At 55.5% G+C, this 20,915-nt stretch overlaps 5 non-coding genes and 1 pseudogene across 5 annotated transcripts; all 6 read left to right on the top strand.

The window, feature by feature from the left end:
• The first annotated feature begins 2,633 nt into the window (after positions 1-2,633).
• LOC118218530 lies at positions 2,634-2,822 on the top strand. Its single transcript, XR_004763436.1, has one exon. It is a non-coding gene; the product is annotated as a U2 spliceosomal RNA (small nuclear RNA).
• Positions 2,823-9,180: 6,358 nt separating this feature from the next.
• On the top strand, positions 9,181-9,297 carry LOC118218600. The gene has a single exon (XR_004763481.1). It is a non-coding gene; the product is annotated as a U5 spliceosomal RNA (small nuclear RNA).
• Positions 9,298-9,662: 365 nt separating this feature from the next.
• LOC118218634 lies at positions 9,663-9,853 on the top strand. Its single transcript, XR_004763515.1, has one exon. It is a non-coding gene; the product is annotated as a U2 spliceosomal RNA (small nuclear RNA).
• A 4,492-nt stretch (positions 9,854-14,345) lies between these two features.
• Positions 14,346-14,536, top strand: LOC118218632. The gene has a single exon (XR_004763514.1). It is a non-coding gene; the product is annotated as a U2 spliceosomal RNA (small nuclear RNA).
• A 437-nt stretch (positions 14,537-14,973) lies between these two features.
• LOC118218599 lies at positions 14,974-15,090 on the top strand. The gene has a single exon (XR_004763480.1). It is a non-coding gene; the product is annotated as a U5 spliceosomal RNA (small nuclear RNA).
• A 5,522-nt stretch (positions 15,091-20,612) lies between these two features.
• Positions 20,613-20,790, top strand: LOC118218644 (annotated as a pseudogene).
• Positions 20,791-20,915: the final 125 nt, after the last annotated feature.

The following is a 20,915-nucleotide window of genomic DNA, read 5'->3' as shown; positions in this document are numbered from 1 at the left end:
TGGCTTTCAAGTGCCAGGGGGAGCAAAGGGAGAAGGAGGAGAAGTGCTCCGCCTATTTTTTTCAAAGGGTGAGGGCAGCCAGGGCGAAAAGGGTGATGGAGGGGTTGAGGGACATAGATGGGAGGGTGTTCACAGATGCAGCAGGGATGGTGGAGGTGGCAACGAAATTTTATAGGGAACTATTTGGGGAGAGGGTGGTAGACGCGCAGAAAAGGGATAGTTTTTTTGGTTTGGTGGAGGAGCGGGTGCCGGAAGGGGTGAGAGCAGCCTTAGAACTGCCTTTTAGTTTGGAGGAGGTGAAGCAGGCCCTTGTGGGAATGCAAAACGGGAAGGCGCCGGGGAGGGATGGGCTACCCAAGGAATTCTACATTACTTTCTGGGAGCTTTTGGGGCCCGTCTTCCTTGAGGTGGTCAGTGAGATTTTTGGGCAGGGGGAGCTCACCCCCTCAATGCGTGAGGGAGTGGTGACGCTGCTGTTTAAGAAGGGGGAAGAGCAGCAGCTGAAAAATTGGCGACCAATCACACTCTTGGGGGTCGATTATAAGCTGATAGCAAGGGCGTTAGCAGGGAGGCTGAGGTTGGCTATGCCTTTCCTAGTCAATGAAGATCAGACGTGTGGAGTAGAGGGGAGAGCTGCTACTCTTAATTTGCAACTAATAAGGGATACACTAGTATGGGTGAGGGAGCGGGGCTTATCTTTGATTGTGGCGAACCTGGATATGGAGAAGGCGTTTGACCGGGTCCATCACGGGTTTTTGTTTGGGGTTTTAGCACGGTGTGGTTTTGGTGATGGGTTTAATAGGTGGTTAAGGATCATGTACACAGGGGTAGGGAGCAGGGTGGTGGTTAACGGGCATCTGGGGGAGGTAGTGAGGCAGAGGGGAGGGGTAAGGCAGGGGTGCCCGCTTTCCCCACTTCTGTACGCACTTTATATCGAACCTCTGGCGGAAGCAATAAGGAGGTGTGGGAGGATCAGGGGGGTTCCCATCCCGGGTGGGGGAGGGGCAGAGGTGAAAGTCACCCAATACGCAGATGATATGACTTTGTTCATAGATGCTGAGGGTGGGGTTAGGGAGGCTCTCCACATTGTGGAGGATTTTGCAGCAGGAGCAGGGGCGTTGCTGAACGTAGAAAAGTCACAGGTAAAGTATTTTGGGTTTTTTCAGGGTAGGAAGGATGGTGTGGGGGGGATGAAGGTCTGTAATGGACCGCTAAGAGTGTTAGGGGTAGAGTTTGGGGGAGACCCAATAGAAGACGCGAAGAGGAACTGGGAGAGCCGTTTGTCGGGGGGATATAGGAAGTTGGGGCTGTGGGCAAAGAGGCGCTTGTCTGTCAGCGGGAAGGTAATGGCACTGAAGGCGGATGTGCTGCCCTCGCTGGTGTATCTGGCGAGGGTATACATCATGCCTCTGCGCTTGCGCCGGGCCCTCGTCAGAGCAGTTTTTCGATTTATTTGGGGGGGATACGAATATATACCGAGGGTGGTGATGCACCAGAAGGTGGAGGAGGGGGGCAGGGACGTGCCATTTCTCCCGTTGAAATTTGATGTGTTATTTTTTAGCAATTTGGTGGTGGCACTGATAGGTCCAAAGACGCACAAATTTCAGTTGTTTGTTTATTTTTGGGTGTCGGGATGTTTCAGGACTTGGGTAGCGTGGGACAATAAGGTCCCAAGGGCGGAGAGGGCCCCCGCACACCTCTTGTGGGTGGTGCGGTGGGCCAAGAGAAACAAAGAATGTGAAGATAGGGGGCTGGCGGGGGACCATCGGAGCCTCTACAAGGCGATGGTGGAGAAACTGAGGCCAAAGGAAGGTCTGGGGGTGGGGGTGGGAAGGGGGGTATGGGCAAAAGTGCAGGCGAAGGGGTTGGACAACAGGTTAAAAGACCTAAACTGGTTGGTGGCGTACGGGAGGTTGCCGGTCAGAGAGGTGCTGTACCGGCACAAATTAACGAAAAATAGGTTTTGTGCAAGGGTGGGCTGCAAAGGGGAGGAAACGGTGCAGCATGTATTTTGGGAGTGTGGCTTTGCCCAAGGGGTATGGCGATTGATGAGGGGTAGGTATGGGGTACTGGAGGGCGTGGGGAGGGAAGGGGTGTTATGGGGGTATGGGTTGGAGAAGAAGAGGGGAAGGGGAAGGTTCCTGGCCCTTCTCCTGATGAGCCTAGTAAAATTTAAGTTGTGGGTGGCAAGAGGGGAGAGGGGGGAAGTAAAACCGGGATGGACAGTGAGGGGGGTGTGTGAGATGGTTGCGGCAGACGTGGAGAGGAGGTTTCAGTGGGACGTCTTGAGATGGGGCTTCCACGCTGCACTGGAAAAATGGAAAATTTTATTGTGATGGGTTTTGCTGGTGGGGTAAAAGAGACTGTGGGACATCGGGACTGTAGGGTTGGGGCGGAGAGGGGAAAATAGTGATGCAGGTCCAGTGGGGACATGCTGAACGTGTCTGTAAATAGAAATGTATATAATGTATATAATGTATATAATGTATATAGTATGTGGGTTGAATTTGTGGCACAATGAGGAGGCACGGTACCTCCTTCTGCGCGTGAAGTGGGCTGAGGGACAGATGGAAGTCTGGGGGTCTCAGCATTGATGATCGTGCTGTAAAATCAGATGAAGGGGTTACGGTCTGAGTGTTTAAAAAAAAAAAAAAAAAAAAAAAAAAAAATCTGTTCTTATCAGTTTAATATCTGATACGTCCCCTATCTGGGGACTACATATTAAACGGATTTTTGAGACTGGGAGTCGGAGAAGGAGCTTGCTCCGTCCGCTCCACGCATCGACCCGGTATTGCAGTACGTCCGGGAACGGTGCGCCTCTATTTTCGGGTGCAAAGGAAATGCTTCTGCTTCTGCTTCTGCTTCTGCTTCTGCTTCTGCTTCTGCTTCTGCTTCTGCTTCTGCTTCTGCTTCTGCTTCTGCGTGGAGTAGACAAGCAACTGAGTCCTTGTGGGGTTTTTTTTTTTTTTTTTTAAAATGAAATAAAAGAAATAGTTTTATCGTGTGTGTGTCGTTCTTTCTATCTGTCTATCTATCTATCTGTCTATCTATCTATCTATCTATCTATCTATCTATCTATCATTCTCCGTCAGCTAGCTGGGTGAGTGAAGTTGGTTAAGTAAGTCAGCTAGCGAGCCAGTTTGCAGCGGTCCGTGGCTCGCTTGCGCCCTCTGCCAGTCGGGCGGTTATAGCGTCTCCTCTCCCTCTTCTGCGGATAACGCGCGGGGGGACAACTCCGGGCCTGCGGCTCCGGGCCGGGAGGGCCTACGGCGGCTGGTGACGGCGAGAGGCCACGTGTGCTCGGGTTTCTCTTCATCACGTACAAATCTACTGCCCTCTATTGGAGGACAGTGGGTTTGTGAGTGACTGGTGTGTAATCAGAGCATACGTGCCTCTCTCTTCTCTCTCTTTCTTTTATCCTCTCTCTCTCTCCTTTCGGAAGGTCTGGTGTAGTGGCGCAGTACCAGTGGCTTGACCGCGGCTGTGTTCACTGCATCAGGCCGGCGGACCAGGCCGGACCTACAGCGTTGGGGATAGGCAGGTACCAGTGGCGTGACCGCGGCCTGTTGATTCCCCAACGCCGAAGCCAGGACAGCGCTCGGAGGACCCCTGCCAGAAGACTCCCGCCATCCGGGGACCACACCACTGCTGCGGACGACCATCGCCGGAGACCAGAGGGGAGTTCAGCGCCGCCCGGAGAGAAGGCCCGCAGCGGCTCGCTCTCCGGGCTACACCATCCTCGTCGAGTCTTCGCCCTCGCTTCCTGGCTCCCCTCCTCTGCTCTCCAGGCCGCAGCAGGACCATCGAGTGGACCCGGAGGACAAGGCCGAGGAGCAGGCAGACGGGGGACCCGAGGACCTCCCCACAACTACGGCGGCGGCACCCGGATCCAGTGAGACCAGCGATACGGATCAACGCCTGGTGCCAGCGACCGGAAGGGAGGTCCCACTGCACCTTGCGGAGCCGACCTCTGATCGGCTCCCTTGGTGCGGCAACGTTGGTCCCCCTTGGAAGGACCAGCATCACTGAGCGCTGTTCCTGTGCTTCCCCCCATCTACTTAGGTCCGGCCTGAGAGAGAGGGAGGATGGCTACGGGACCGCAGCCGGGAGTCCGACGCCACAACGCCGTCCGGATGACGCTACAGAACAGCGGAGAAGGGGGCAGCGGGGCTAGTGGTCCCCCCCAGGTGGCACAAGGGGCAACGGGCGCAGCCGGAAGGGGCGCCGCAGAGCCAGCAGCTACTGGGGGGGCAAGCAATGCCGCTGCCCCCAACGCCAGCAGGAGAGTGACAGGTATGACCCGCCTAGAGTTCAGCCGGGCAGTGCTTCAGCGAGCCATGGGCTTTGTGCCTGGCGACCTGAACTGCCTGGTGAAGGTTCCGGGCAATGCGGATATTTTTGAGATCAGTTTTCGGTCTGCAAATATCCTGGAGAGGTTCTGGAACCTCTATAGAGAGGGGAAGGGCAAGGCTCCCCTCAGTGTTTTCGACGTAGAGCCCCTGTCTGACACCGAAAACAAGGTGGTCACTGTGCAGTTTTACAACGAAGCTGTGCAGGACCACGATGTGAGTACGTGGTTGGGCAGGTATGGTCTTGTTAGATCTGAAGCCCGGAGAGTCCTTGATGAGGACGGAGTCTGGACCGGAGCCAGGAAATGGCTGGTCCAACTCAAGCCCGACCCCTCTGCACCTGGGGGGGTATGCCACATCCCCAGCTCTATCACGCTGGGGAGACATAGGGGGGTGGTGTTTTATTACGGCATGCCCAAGCTGTGCAGGAACTGCGGCGAGTTAGGCCACTTAGCCGCAGCCTGCACAGTGGTCAAGTGTAAGACGTGTGGCGGCGAACACGAGACCAGGGCATGCCGTGACCCGAAGCCCTGTAACCTCTGCGGAGCGAGGGGACATCTCTTTAGAGATTGTCCCCTCTCGTACGCGAACAGGGCTAGGAGCACCGCCCCCCCTCCACCATCTGCTGCCCCCCCTTCGGCCCCACCGCCTCCCCCGCCTACCCCCATGCCACGCACCAGACCACCCACCCCTACCTCCTCCCAGCCTGGAAGCCCAACCCCACACGCACAGAACCCAGCACAAGACCCTACCCCCTGTATCCCCACCGCCGGAACCCCCAACTCCACAGTGCCCCCTGCCTTAGACCCCACCAACCCCGTCACTGTCACTATCAAGGAGGAGCCTGACTCTGACACCCCCATTGTGGTGTTGGAGTCAGACTCCTCAACCTCAGACTCGGATTCCATTACTCCTTGGCAACAAGCTAGGAAGAAAAAGGGCAAACGTATCAGATCACCCACAATAGTAAAACAACAACCGCAACCTCCCAACCCAGCAATAGTTCGCCACACATCTAAATTCACAAAACCTTTAAAACAGTTAAACTCAAAACCGGCACATAGTACACAAACTACAGCCAGGCCCGAGCCCCCTCCCCGCCCTACAAAACCACCCACACCACCGCCAGTACATTGCACTGAAGTCCTACATACCACCACCACCACACAACCAAAAACCATTAGGGACCAGCCAGTCTCCGGTCCAGACCCTGTTAAAGGATCTGGAACAGCAACCTCCTCTCAGGGCCCTCCAGGGACTGGGGGGAAGCCTGGGGCAAGACCATCTGCCCCCACCTCTCCAGGACGGAACCTCCCAGGCAGTCAGGAGGGGAGGCCTGTGAGTGTACATGGTCCGGGGGTGAGTAGGCGCCTCAATAAACAGGACACAGTAAATGACAAACTTAACAACATTTGCAAACAAATAGCTAACAGTAATATTGGTAAATAAATCACACACAACAATAAAACTATGGATCACACAATAACACTCTCATCACTAAACACCCGAAGCATAAAAGACCCTTCCAAACGCCATACAGTCTTCTCCATCCTGTCACAGGTCCCCTCAGACGTCATCCTGCTCCAGGAATGTGGTATTCCGTTCCGGGAGTTGGATGGCGCTCTGGGGGAGGGATGGAGAATGGGAGACTCTCTCTGGTCTGGCTCCAACATCGCCAGAGCTGATGGGGTCGGCACGTTGGTAAAAAACCCCTACGTACGTATAACATCCAGCAGCGTAGTAGAGAGTGGGCGAATCCTCGTCACCGATTTCGATGTCGGGGGTTCCCCACTCAGGGTGATCAACGTGTACGGCCCCACCAGCGTGGCCGAGAGAGTCTCCCTTTTCACAAAATTACCTTCATTAATCCATTGCACAATGCCGGTTGTCGTGGGGGGGGATTTCAACTGTGCCTTGACAGATGAGGACCGCAGCAGACCCAGACGGGACCGCTCCAGCGACCTGCTGCGGTCCCTCATAGAAGACTTCTCCCTCCGCGACGCCGGGGGCGCCTCTCCCCCCCAACACACGTGGGTGAGTTCTTCCGGAAGCTCTTCTTCGAGGATCGATTTGTTTCTGCTCTCCCCAGGCCTGGGGGTGCCCGCTTATTCCATCCAGGCGGTGCACTTCTCGGACCACCACATGGTGACCGTGTCCCTGACCTGGAAGAAGTCCATAACCGTGGGTAAGGGGCTCTGGCGGATGAACATCAGCCATCTCCAAGACCCCCAGGTGCGACTCTCCTTCTCGAGACATTACCTGGAGTGGGTGAGTCTGAAACATCTCTTTGACTCCCCGGTGGAGTGGTGGGAGATGGTGAAGGAGCGAGTGCGAGGCTACTTCCGGGCAGTCGGGCGGAGGAAGGCGAAGGAAAGGAGGGCAGTTTTTGTACGACACAATGCTGCCCTCCAGAGACTGAGCCTCCTCCAGTCCCGAGGCCTGGATGTTAGCAGTGAGATCGCACGGACTCGGCAGAACCTCACCACCCTCTACCGGGAAGAGCGGGAAAAATTTACTTTCCGCTCCAAACTCCAGGGCCTCGAGGAGGATGAGAAGTGCACACGGTTTTTCTTCCGCAGGGCGCGGTCTAAGACTAATAACATCTTGTCTCTCTATAACAACAGAGGTGTGGTGGTGTCTGAAGAGGCGGAGGTCCGGGAGGTGGCCCGGGAGTTCTACGGGGGCCTCTATAGTGAGAGGCCCTCCGATGGGACTCTCATGGACACCTTCCTGGGCGGCCTTGACAGACGTCTGGGTGACGAGCGGATGGACTCGGAGTTGAGCACCGAGGAGCTCACCCGGGCCGTGCTCTCCCTCAACCAACATAAAGCTCCGGGTCCTGACGGAATCCCAGCCGAGTTCTACCAAACTTACTGGGATCTCCTGAAGGAGGACGTGGCTGAAGTCTTCAGAGCGGCGTACAGGGAGGGGCGGTTGGGGGCCTCACTGAGACAGAGCTCAGTAGCTCTTGTCCCAAAGAAGGGGGACCTGAAGGACCTCCGCAACTGGCGGCCGATCAACCTCCTCTCAGTCGACTATAAGATCATGGCGAAGGCGCTGATGAGGAGGTTCCAAGGCCTGATTACATCGGTGATCGGACCGGACCAGACCTGCAGCGTGCAGGGGAGGTCCATTAACGACAACCTGCTCCTCGTGAGGGATCTAATCATCCACTCCGGGGAGCGGCGGTCCCCCTTGTGCCTTCTCAGCCTCGATCAGGAGAAGGCATTTGACCGGGTGAGTCATGTGTGCCTGGAGAGAGTGCTAGAGAGAATGAACATCCCTGGCCCCCTCCGGCGTTGGATAAAGATCTGCCTGACCGACATAACGGGCAGAGTGGTTGTCAACAGGCAGCCCTCTGCCCCGTTTGCCATCAGGTCTGGCGTCAGGCAGGGGTGCCCTCTAGCATCTCTCCTGTACGTCATCTACCTGGAACCGTTTCTCCAGGCCATCAGGGTCAGCCCCGGAGTGGCAGGTTACCCGCTGCCGGGGGCTGGAGGAGAGCGGCTAAAGGTGATGGCGTACATGGACGACATCACCATCGTCGCCACAGATAGTCGCTCCATCGCTTGTGCCACCAAGGTGATGGACGACTTCTGTGTGGCCACTGGCGCCCTGGTCAACAGGGACAAGAGTGAACTGTTTCTGTCTCCTCATTATAGTGAGCCTCTAACCGTTTCCTTCCCTGTACGCAGAAATACCATCAAGCTCTTGGGGGTGACCTTCCAGGCTGACGGAGGAGGGCGAACGAGCTGGGAGGGAGCCCTAAGCCACGTCCAAAACAAAACCCGGAGCTGGAGTGCACGGCCCCTGACCATGGCGGGTAAGATCCTCGTCCTGAAGGCAATTGTCCTGCCCATTCTTCTCTATGTGGGGAGGGTGTTTCCCCCAGACAAGGCCACCAGCAAGAGAATAGCTAGGTTGGCCTTCCGCTTTGTCTGGGGGAGTAATATGGAGAAACTTAGTAGAGTCACCCTCCTCAAAGAGGAGAGGAATGGGGGGCGGGGGGTCCCGGACATAGTCACCATTCTTATGGTGCAAGGTCTGGCCGCCCTGGTCCAGAACGTCGGGAAGGTGGGAAAGGCCTCTGGTGCCTTCGCTAGGTACTATGCCACCCCCTTCCTGCGGACAATGGGCCTGGGTGTGCTGGACCTCACCACACCATATAGCTGGGACCCCCCTTATGTCTATCAGGCCCTGAGGGACTTTGCCTTCAGGGCGGGATTGCCCAGGGCTGGCCTGACCTCGTGGAGCTATAAAATCATAATGGCTCATCTAAGATCCAGCGAGACCGCCACGCTCCCGAGGTCAGGGCCGGCCCGGGACCCGCAAGTCATCTGGGCAAATGTTACACACAAATGTCTAACTAACAAGCAAAAAGACATTGCCTCTCATTGCGCCTCTATTTTCGGGTGCAAAGGAAATGCTTCTGCTTCTGCTTCTGCTTCTGCTTCTGCGTGGAGTAGACAAGCAACTGAGTCCTTGTGGGGTTTTTTTTTTTTTTTTTTTAAATGAAATAAAAGAAATAGTTTTATCGTGTGTGTGTCGTTCTTTCTATCTGTCTATCTATCTATCTGTCTATCTATCTATCTATCTATCTATCTATCTATCTATCATTCTCCGTCAGCTAGCTGGGTGAGTGAAGTTGGTTAAGTAAGTCAGCTAGCGAGCCAGTTTGCAGCGGTCCGTGGCTCGCTTGCGCCCTCTGCCAGTCGGGCGGTTATAGCGTCTCCTCTCCCTCTTCCGCGGATAACGCGCGGGGGGACAACTCCGGGCCTGCGGCTCCGGGCCGGGAGGGCCTACGGCGGCTGGTGACGGCGAGAGGCCACGTGTGCTCGGGTTTCTCTTCATCACGCACAAATCTTTCGCCTTTTACTAAAGATTTCCGTGGAGAGGAACACTCCTGAGTTTGTGCTATTTTTGGATGCTCCGTCCGCCGGACGGGGCGACTTTTCTGTTCTTAAGAGAGCTTGTTGATGACTGGTTGCCATGTGTCCCTGGTTTGTGACTTGTCGGGTACATGTGTTATAGAGTGTGGACTGTCTCCTTGCTTGCTTAGCTAGGCAATTACATAGCTGTTCTGCGAGTGCTCGTGCAATTAAACGGCGATAAGAGCCTTCAGCACGTAGGTAGCTACCGTGGCAGAGGACGTGGGGCTTTGTGGGTGGAGCTGAGGTGACGGCCAGAGGTCCCGGGGGAAGCGTCGAGGGGGCCCCGGACCAATGGCGAGCGGGGACCGGGTCCGGCCGGACCCCGCGATCGGATTCCCGGCCCCCTGGGCGGCGGCGGCCAGCTGTGGCCAATTTTCAGGCCATCGCTTCTCGGCCTTTTGGCTAAGATCAAGTGTAGTATCTGTTCTTATCAGTTTAATATCTGATACGTCCCCTATCTGGGGACTACATATTAAACGGATTTTTGAGACTGGGAGTCGGAGAAGGAGCTTGCTCCGTCCGCTCCACGCATCGACCCGGTATTGCAGTACGTCCGGGAACGGTGCGCCTCTATTTTCGGGTGCAAAGGAAATGCTTCTGCTTCTGCTTCTGCTTCTGCTTCTGCTTCTGCTTCTGCTTCTGCTTCTGCTTCTGCTTCTGCTTCTGCGTGGAGTAGACAAGCAACTGAGTCCTTGTGGGGTTTTTTTTTTTTTTTTTTTAAATGAAATAAAAGAAATAGTTTTATCGTGTGTGTGTCGTTCTTTCTATCTGTCTATCTATCTATCTGTCTATCTATCTATCTATCTATCTATCTATCTATCTATCATTCTCCGTCAGCTAGCTGGGTGAGTGAAGTTGGTTAAGTAAGTCAGCTAGCGAGCCAGTTTGCAGCGGTCCGTGGCTCGCTTGCGCCCTCTGCCAGTCGGGCGGTTATAGCGTCTCCTCTCCCTCTTCCGCGGATAACGCGCGGGGGGACAACTCCGGGCCTGCGGCTCCGGGCCGGGAGGGCCTACGGCGGCTGGTGACGGCGAGAGGCCACGTGTGCTCGGGTTTCTCTTCATCACGCACAAATCTTTCGCCTTTTACTAAAGATTTGGGAGAATGGGAGACTCTCTCTGGTCTGGCTCCAACATCGCCAGAGCTGATGGGGTCGGCACGTTGGTGAAAAACCCCTACGTACGTATAACATCCAGCAGCGTAGTAGAGAGTGGGCGAATCCTCGTCACCGACTTCGATGTCGGGGGTTCCCCACTCAGGGTGATCAACGTGTACGGCCCCACCAGCGTGGCCGAGAGAGTCTCCCTTTTCACAAAATTACCTTCATTAATCCATTGCACAATGCCGGTTGTCGTGGGGGGGGATTTCAACTGTGCCTTGACAGATGAGGACCGCAGCAGACCCAGACGGGACCGCTCCAGCGACCTGCTGCGGTCCCTCATAGAAGACTTCTCCCTCCGCGACGCCGGGGGCGCCTCTCCCCCCCAACACACGTGGGTGAGTTCTTCCGGAAGCTCTTCTTCGAGGATCGATTTGTTTCTGCTCTCCCCAGGCCTGGGGGTGCCCGCTTATTCCATCCAGGCGGTGCACTTCTCGGACCACCACATGGTGACCGTGTCCCTGACCTGGAAGAAGTCCATAACCGTGGGTAAGGGGCTCTGGCGGATGAACATCAGCCATCTCCAAGACCCCCAGGTGCGACTCTCCTTCTCGAGACGTTACCTGGAGTGGGTGAGTCTGAAACATCTCTTTGACTCCCCGGTGGAGTGGTGGGAGATGGTGAAGGAGCGAGTGCGAGGCTACTTCCGGGCAGTCGGGCGGAGGAAGGCGAAGGAAAGGAGGGCAGTTTTTGTACGACACAATGCTGCCCTCCAGAGACTGAGCCTCCTCCAGTCCCGAGGCCTGGATGTTAGCAGTGAGATCGCACGGACTCGGCAGAACCTCACCACCCTCTACCGGGAAGAGCGGGAAAAATTTACTTTCCGCTCCAAACTCCAGGGCCTCGAGGAGGATGAGAAGTGCACACGGTTTTTCTTCCGCAGGGCGCGGTCTAAGACTAATAACATCTTGTCTCTCTATAACAACAGAGGTGTGGTGGTGTCTGAAGAGGCGGAGGTCCGGGAGGTGGCCCGGGAGTTCTACGGGGGCCTCTATAGTGAGAGGCCCTCCGATGGGGCTCTCATGGACACCTTCCTGGGCGGCCTTGACAGACGTCTGGGTGACGAGCGGATGGACTCGGAGTTGAGCACCGAGGAGCTCACCCGGGCCGTGCTCTCCCTCAACCAACATAAAGCTCCGGGTCCTGACGGAATCCCAGCCGAGTTCTACCAAACTTACTGGGATCTCCTGAAGGAGGACGTGGCTGAAGTCTTTAGAGCGGCGTACAGGGAGGGGCGGTTGGGGGCCTCACTGAGACAGAGCTCAGTAGCTCTTGTCCCAAAGAAGGGGGACCTGAAGGACCTCCGCAACTGGCGGCCGATCAACCTCCTCTCAGTCGACTATAAGATCATGGCGAAGGCGCTGATGAGGAGGTTCCAAGGCCTGATAACATCGGTGATCGGACCGGACCAGACCTGCAGCGTGCAGGGGAGGTCCATAAACGACAACCTGCTCCTCGTGAGGGATTTAATCATCCACTCCGGGGAGCGGCGGTCCCCCTTGTGCCTTCTCAGCCTCGATCAGGAGAAGGCATTTGACCGGGTGAGTCATGTGTGCCTGGAGAGAGTGCTAGAGAGAATGAACATCCCTGGCCCCCTCCGGCGTTGGATAAAGATCTGCCTGACCGACATAACGGGCAGAGTGGTTGTCAACAGGCAGCCCTCTGCCCCGTTTGCCATCAGGTCTGGCGTCAGGCAGGGGTGCCCTCTAGCATCTCTCCTGTACGTCATCTACCTGGAACCGTTTCTCCAGGCCATCAGGGCCAGCCCCGGAGTGGCGGGTTACCCGCTGCCGGGGGCTAGAGGAGAGCGGCTAAAGGTGATGGCGTACATGGACGACATCACCATCGTCGCCACAGATAGTCGCTCCATCGCTTGTGCCACCAAGGTGATGGACGACTTCTGTGTGGCCACTGGCGCCCTGGTCAACAGGGACAAGAGTGAACTGTTTCTGTCTCCTCATTATAGTGAGCCTCTAACCGTTTCCTTCCCTGTACGCAGAAATACCATCAAGCTCTTGGGGGTGACCTTCCAGGCTGACGGAGGAGGGCGAACGAGCTGGGAGGGAGCCCTAAGCCACGTCCAAAACAAAACCCGGAGCTGGAGTGCACGGCCCCTGACCATGGCGGGTAAGATCCTCGTCCTGAAGGCAATTGTCCTGCCCATTCTTCTCTATGTGGGGAGGGTGTTTCCCCCAGACAAGGCCACCAGCAAGAGAATAGCTAGGTTGGCCTTCCGCTTTGTCTGGGGGAGTAATATGGAGAAACTTAGTAGAGTCACCCTCCTCAAAGAGGAGAGGAATGGGGGGGCGGGGGGTCCCGGACATAGTCACCATTCTTATGGTGCAAGGTCTGGCCGCCCTGGTCCAGAACGTCGGGAAGGTGGGAAAGGCCTCTGGTGCCTTCGCTAGGTACTATGCCACCCCCTTCCTGCGGACAATGGGCCTGGGTGTGCTGGACCTCACCACACCATATAGCTGGGACCCCCCTTATGTCTATCAGGCCCTGAGGGACTTTGCCTTCAGGGCGGGATTGCCCAGGGCTGGCCTGACCTCGTGGAGCTATAAAATCATAATGGCTCATCTAAGATCAAAAGAGACCGCCACGCTCCCGAGGTCAGGGCCGGCCCGGGACCCGCACGTCATCTGGGCAAATGTAACACACAAATGTCTTACAAACAAGCAAAAAGATATTGCCTGGATGACAGCTCACGGGTGTCTCCCCACAAGAGTGTTTATGTACCGCCGGCACTTAGCCCTCACTGAGCGCTGCCCCCACGGTTGCACTGACTCAGAACACAATTACCATCTGTTCTGGGAGTGCACCGTGGCTAGGCGGGTCTGGGGCCTTGTTGTTTCCTCTGTCTCCCATAACAGGTTGCTGCCGATGTCCTCCCTGACGGCTGAGAGCGTCCTCTACGGTCCCCGAGGGGGACTCAAGACCTTGGAGCTCCAGCGTCAGTGGAGGATCACTAACACCGTCCGGCAGGTCCTGTGGGAGACAAGAAACATCAAGGTCTACCAAAAAACAACTGTGGACCTGGTCACTCTCCGGAGGAGGATTCAAAACCTCCTCCAGGACGGCGTTCTGGTGGACTTCCGGAGAAACAAGGACCTAGCGAGAGAGAAATGGGGGGTGGACCACTGGAAAGAACTCATCATATAGTCCACCCCCCTAGGAGGGGCACTCGCTCTGCACACCACTCCCGAGCGCACGTACCCTTTTACACTATTTATTGTTAAATCTTAATACAGTTCTTGTCTTTGTGTGTGTTATTATTGATATATGTATTTTGTTTTTGCAATTGTCTTCTGCTATCTTTTTTGAGTGTTATTATGTTTTGTAATTCTTGTAAATGTCTGTGTTTAAATGTGTTTTGGTTTCTGTTTTTGACTTTTAAAAGAAAAAAAGAGAAAAAGTAATGTTTTAAAAATGTAAAATGTTAAACTTAAAAAACCATTAAAGATACTTTTACTAAAGATTTCCGTGGAGAGGAACACTCCTGAGTTTGTGCTATTTTTGGATGCTCCGTCCGCCGGACGGGGCGACTTTTCTGTTCTTAAGAGAGCTTGTTGATGACTTGTTGCCATGTGTCCCTGGTTTGTGACTTGTCGGGTACATGTGTTATAGAGTGTGGACTGTCTCCTTGCTTGCTTAGCTAGGCAATTACATAGCTGTTCTGCGAGTGCTCGTGCAATTAAACGGCGATAAGAGCCTTCAGCACGTAGGTAGCTACCGTGGCAGAGGACGTGGGGCTTTGTGGGTGGAGCTGAGGTGACGGCCAGAGGTCCCGGGGGAAGCGTCGAGGGGGCCCCGGACCAATGGCGAGCGGGGACCGGGTCCGGCCGGACCCCGCGATCGGATTCCCGGCCCCCTGGGCGGCGGCGGCCAGCTGTGGCCAATTTTCAGGCCATCGCTTCTCGGCCTTTTGGCTAAGATCAAGTGTAGTATCTGTTCTTATCAGTTTAATATCTGATACGTCCCCTATCTGGGGACTACATATTAAACGGATTTTTGAGACTGGGAGTCGGAGAAGGAGCTTGCTCCGTCCGCTCCACGCATCGACCCGGTATTGCAGTACGTCCGGGAACGGTGCGCCTCTATTTTCGGGTGCAAAGGAAATGCTTCTGCTTCTGCTTCTGCTTCTGCTTCTGCTTCTGCTTCTGCGTGGAGTAGACAAGCAACTGAGTCCTTGTGGGGTTTTTTTTTTTTTTTTTAAAATGAAATAAAAGAAATAGTTTTATCGTGTGTGTGTCGTTCTTTCTATCTGTCTATCTATCTATCTGTCTATCTATCTATCTATCTATCTATCTATCTATCTATCATTCTCCGTCAGCTAGCTGGGTGAGTGAAGTTGGTTAAGTAAGTCAGCTAGCGAGCCAGTTTGCAGCGGTCCGTGGCTCGCTTGCGCCCTCTGCCAGTCGGGCGGTTATAGCGTCTCCTCTCCCTCTTCCGCGGATAACGCGCGGGGGGACAACTCCGGGCCTGCGGCTCCGGGCCGGGAGGGCCTACGGCGGCTGGTGACGGCGAGAGGCCACGTGTGCTCGGGTTTCTCTTCATCACGCACAAATCTTTCGCCTTTTACTAAAGATTTCCGTGGAGAGGAACACTCCTGAGTTTGTGCTATTTTTGGATGCTCCGTCCGCCGGACGGGGCGACTTTTCTGTTCTTAAGAGAGCTTGTTGATGACTTGTTGCCATGTGTCCCTGGTTTGTGACTTGTCGGGTACATGTGTTATAGAGTGTGGACTGTCTCCTTGCTTGCTTAGCTAGGCAATTACATAGCTGTTCTGCGAGTGCTCGTGCAATTAAACGGCGATAAGAGCCTTCAGCACGTAGGTAGCTACCGTGGCAGAGGACGTGGGGCTTTGTGGGTGGAGCTGAGGTGACGGCCAGAGGTCCCGGGGGAAGCGTCGAGGGGGCCCCGGACCAATGGCGAGCGGGGACCGGGTCCGGCCGGACCCCGCGATCGGATTCCCGGCCCCCTGGGCGGCGGCGGCCAGCTGTGGCCAATTTTCAGGCCATCGCTTCTCGGCCTTTTGGCTAAGATCTAGTGATAGGACTTTGATTGCGAAGAAAGAGCGATAGTTGTGTACACGCGCTGGGTGGGTAGGATGGAGGGCCCGGCGCCAGAATTTTCGACTGGTGGGCTGCGTCGGCGAAATACGCTGAGGGTCGTCGTCGCATCGGCACGCAGGCAAGTCGTGGATTTGAGGTATGTGGTCGTGGATTTGTTCAGAGAGCTGTTCCAGGTGGGGACTTCAAGGATGTACTGCTTGCAAGACTACCAGGCCAAGGGCTTTTTTGATGTTACTTTGGACAGTGAGAGCCTGTGTTTGGAGGTTTTTGAAAAGTTTAAGGCGATGGGGCCTCACGAGGCACTGACGGGGATTTTATTGGAGCCCCTTTTTTCGTTTGATGTGAAGATTGTCACGGTTGTGATGTATAATCCGTTTGTACCGACTCTGGATGTGGAGTGTTTTTTAAAGAGGCGCTGTACCGTGCTGAAGACAGAGGTCAAGCTGAAAAATGCTTTTGGCATCTGGAATGGGAAGCGACAATACTTGGTGAGGCTTCAGAGGGATTCAGCGGAAATCGGGGGAGTGAAACACCTGCCAGCAATGTTCATGATCGGGCAAGATAAAGGGTACCTCACGTATGCAGGGCTTCCTGCATACTGTCGAAAGTGCTTCTGTTACGGCCACATGGCCAAGGATTGCACAAACGAAATTGTTTGTAGTGTGTGCGGGGAGAAGGGCCATGTGGCAAGGGACTGCACTAATGATAAGGTCTGCCACCTGTGTGGAGGGAAGGATCACCTGTTCCGGAAGTGCCCGGAACGGCACCGGTCTTTTGCTGAGGTGGTGCAGGGAGGAAGGAAGTCCCCTGGTGGTGAAAGTGGAGCGGTGGGGGAGTCGGCTGGAGGAAGTGGGTGGAAGTCCGGTCCGGATCCGGTCCGGGTTCCTCCCCAGTTTGGGGAGCCGGCGACCCCGGTGGCTGGGGAGCAGGCACGGAATGTGGGCATCAAGGAGGTTGCGGAGGAGCTAACCGTGGGTGCAGCTGCAGCGGAGGAGCTGGCGCAGATGGATGGGGCGGCCCTGGCAGGCCGTACCACAGTGCAGGAGGAGGGCAAGGCTGTGGAGGGTCCAGAGTCGGGCCGTCCTGTGGAGGTGACGGGGGAGGTGGTGGCTGAACCGGTGAGCGGTGGGTCTGCAGCGGAGGTGAGCTTGGAGACGGCTCTGGCGGTGGAGGCTGGAGGGACTCCGCAGGGGCAGGCAGCACAAAAGCGAGGCCTTGTGACGGACTGGGCCCTGGCGGTGGAGGAGGAGGACCCGCTGGAACTGGGGAACATCTCGGATATCCTGCTGCCGAGCAAGAAGGTGAAAGTAAATGGGGCTGGGGATCTTCTCCAGCAAATTCTGAATGTTCTATGGGTGCGGGGAGTGGGGAGAGCCTGGAGTGGGACCCACCGTCGCCCATGATGGAGACTGCTTATGATGGGGGAGGTTTTTCACCGGGCTCTCAGAACGAGTTGCCCTATTTAGGGGAGGGGGTGATGGGGGAGAGGTCGGGGGGGACTGTTTTGTGATGGCAGATTTTTCTGTGATGACCTGTAACGTGCGGGGTTTGGGGGGGAAGATGAAGAGGGGGGGGGTGTTACAGTTTTTGGCACTTAGAAAGTGCGCAGTGTACTTTCTGCAGGAGGTACACCTGAAGTCCGAGGAGGATTGTAGGGTATTTTCAGGGGAGTGGGGTTTGGGGCTCTCTTTTTGGAGTGTGGGGGGAGCCCACTCTTCTGGGGTTGGGATTTTGTTTGGATTAAGGGACTTTGTTGTGGTGGGGGTTTTTTCCTTTGTGCAGGGGAGGGTTTTGGTGGTGGATGTTGACTGGAGGGGGGTTAAGTGGCGCCTAATAAACGTGTACGCGCCAACGCTGCCAGTAAGACGAAGGGAGTTGTTTACGGGTTTCGATGGCATCTTGTCCACGAACCGATGTGTTATTTTTGGGGGGGATTTTAATGTTTCGTTTGAGGGGGGTGATTCTACTCTGCCTGCTTTAAGGGGGTTGGTGAAAAAGTTTGGGTTGGTGGATGGGTTTAGGGCATTGCACCCGGTGGAGCCAGGCTTCACCTGGGGAAACTCAAGGGGAGCCCGGAGCAGGCTGGATATGGTTTTCTTTAGGGGGGGGCAGAAGGTGAGATCTGTAAATATTGTACCTTTATTTTTTTCTGATCACTGTGGGGTGGTTGTGGGGTTGGATGGGGATGTGCCCAGGTTCGGGAGGGGGTTCTGGAGGTTGAATGTCCAGGTTGTGAAGGAAAAGGCATTCCAAGGACGCGTCCGGGCCCTGTATAGAGGGTGGGCCTGCCTGAAGCCCTTCTTTTCCACAGTTGTAGAGTGGTGGGAGGGGTTCAAGGTAAGGGTGAAGGAGTTAGCAAGGGAATATTGCAGGGGGAAGAGGAGGAGGGAGGAGAGGAGATATAGGCAGCTCCAGAGGCAGCTGGAAGCTGTCTATGTACATTGGAACCAGGGGGGGGTTTTTGATGAACAGCGGTGGGCGTACCTGAAGGAGGAGTTGAAGGGGTGGTTTGAGGAGCGGGCACGGGTGTTCTCTTTTAAGTGTAGGGTACAAAGGCAGGAAGAGGATGAGAAATGCTCATCATATTTCTTCCAGACGGTGAGGGTGGCGCAGGGGAAAAAGTTGGTGAGCGGGTTGAGGGGAAGGGATGGGAGGGTACGGACGAAGGCAGAGGAGATGGTGGCCGTAGCTTCCGACTTCTATGCGGAACTTTTTAAAGAGCGGCTTGTGGATGGTGAGGCAAGCGCCTTTTTTCTGGGTATGGTGGCAGAGGGGGTGCCAGAGGGGGTGCGGGCAGCCCTGGAGCTCCCCATTAGTAAGGAGGAGCTCCGAGGGGCGCTGGGAGGCATGAAGGAAGGTAAGGTGCCGGGGTTGGATGGTCTCCCGAAGGAATTCTATGCGGAGTTCTGGGACGTGCTGGGGGATGACCTGCTAGAGGTGGTGCAGGAGGTGTTCCGGCGGGGGGAGCTAGCGCCGTCAATGAGGGAGGGGGTGGTGACCCTGCTGCATAAAAAGGGAGATCCGGGGGATCTCCGCAACTGGCGGCCCATCACCCTCCTGTGCGTTGATTACAAGCTGTTGGCAAGGGCTTTGGCAGCGCGACTGGGTCTGGCTATGCCTCACCTTGTGAGGGAGGACCAGACGTGCGGAGTGGAGGGGAGGTCAACGACTTTTAATCTACAGCTGGTGCGGGATGTTTTGTGTTGGGTGGGGGATCGGGGCTTGCCTCTGGTGGTGGCTAGCCTCGACATGGAGAAAGCTTTCGACAGGGTGAATCACGGGTTTTTGTTTAATGTTTTGGCACGGTGCGGGTTTGGTGGGGGTTTTTTAAAGTGGTTAGGTTTAATGTACAGCGGTGTGGGAAGTAGGGTGATGGTAAACGGGTATTTGGGGGGTTTTTTGAGGCAGGAGGGGGGGGTCAGGCAGGGGTGCCCACTGTCACCCCTCCTGTACGCCCTATATGTGGAGCCTCTGGGGGAGGCGATTAGGCGGGAGGAGGAGATTAGGGGGATCTCAATCCCAGGGGGAGGTAGGGAAGCTCTTAAGGTGTCCCTCTATGCAGATGACATGACCCTGTTTTTTAGGACGGAGAGGGGTCTGGAGGTGGCCTTGGGGTTGGTTGAGGAGTTTGGGAGGGGGTCGGGGGCTCGACTAAATCGGGCAAAGTCCCAGATGAAATATTTTGGTACGTGGAGGGCCAGGGTGGACGCCCTGGGTGGGCTGGGAGTTTCGGAGGGCCCGCTCAGGATATTAGGAGTAGATTTCGGGGGGGACACGGCCGAGGATGCAGAGAGAAATTGGGGGAGGAGGTTGGCAGGGGTGGAGAAGAGATTGGGTCTGTGGTCGGGGAGGCGCCTTACCTTAACTGGTAAGGTTATGGCCCTGAAGGCGGACATCTTGCCGTCCCTGACCTATTTGGCTAGGGTGTTTATCATGCCCCTGCGCATGCGCAGGGATTTGACCAGGAAGGTGTTCCGGTTCCTGTGGGGGGGGTATGAGTACATCCAACGGGTGAGTATGTATCAGGCGGTGGAGGAGGGGGGTAGGGATGTGCCATGCTTCCCGCTGAAATTTGATGTTATGTTTTTTTGTAACATGTGCGTGGCTCTCGTGGGGGAGAGGGTGCACAAATTCCAGCTCTTTGTACGGTTCTGGGTGTCGGGGTACTTCCGCTCCCTGGTGGAATGGGACAATAGGGTCCCAAGGGCGGAGGTGGCTCCGGCGCAGTTTTTGTATATGGTGAGATGGGCAAAGAGGAAGGAGGTGTGGGGGAATAGGGAGCTGGCAACGGATCATCGGCGCTTGTATAAGGTGCTGAGGGACAAGATGAGGCCGGAGGGGGGTTTGCGGGTGGGGGTGGGAAGGGAAGGATGGGTGGCCGTGCAGAAAAAAGGCCTGGAAAACAGGTTAAAGGACCTGAACTGGCTGGTGGCATATGGGCGGTTGCCGGTGCGGGATACCCTGTACCGGCACAAATTGACAAAGAACAGGTACTGTCCAAGGTGGGGGTGTGGGGAGGAGGAAACAGTGCTGCACGTGTTTTGGGGGTGCGGGTTCGCACAGGAGGTGTGGGCTGGGGTGAAGGGTAGGTATGGGGTTCTGAGGGAGCTGCGCCAGGAGATGGTACTCTACGGCAGCGGTCTGGAGAGGATAAAAGGAAGGGAAGGCTTCTTAACACTGTTGCTTCTCAGTGTTGTGAAGCACAGATTGTGGGTGGCTAGAGGAGAGAGGGGAGCAGTGAGGCAAGGTTGGACAGGGAGAGGGGTGGTGGAGATGGTGAAGGCGGAGGTGGAGCGGCGTTTCCAGGGGGAAGTGCTGCGGTGGGGGTTTAACGCCGCAAGAGAGCGGTGGAAAGGTTTAATTTGAGGTTAATATAGGGGGGGTGTTTTATGATTTTGGGCAAGGTGTCTTTGGAAGGGGTGTTTTGTGGGGAATGTGTTTGGAGTTTGTATAGAGGTACTGATTTGTGTTTGTGTTGGGTGGGTTTTTGGGGGTTGTGTTTTGGATTTCAATTGGGGGGGGGGCTGCTATGGGAGATCTGGACTTGGACTTGTGGGTTGGAAGGGAAAATGTGCATGTAATGTGTTGTGATGGTGAGTGAATAAAATTTTTTCAAAAAAAAAAAATCTGTTCTTATCAGTTTAATATCTGATACGTCCCCTATCTGGGGACTACATATTAAACGGATTTTTGAGACTGGGAGTCGGAGAAGGAGCTTGCTCCGTCCGCTCCACGCATCGACCCGGTATTGCAGTACGTCCGGGAACGGTGCGCCTCTATTTTCGGGTGCAAAGGAAATGCTTCTGCTTCTGCTTCTGCTTCTGCTTCTGCTTCTGCTTCTGCTTCTGCTTCTGCTTCTGCTTCTGCTTCTGCTTCTGCGTGGAGTAGACAAGCAACTGAGTCC

The sequence above is a fragment of the Anguilla anguilla genome, chromosome 18, assembly GCF_013347855.1.
Source record: "Anguilla anguilla isolate fAngAng1 chromosome 18, fAngAng1.pri, whole genome shotgun sequence".
Taxonomy (NCBI): Eukaryota; Metazoa; Chordata; class Actinopteri; order Anguilliformes; family Anguillidae; genus Anguilla; species Anguilla anguilla.
The sequence above is the reverse complement of the archived record's forward strand: the minus strand, read 5'-3'. Positions and strand labels throughout refer to the sequence as shown.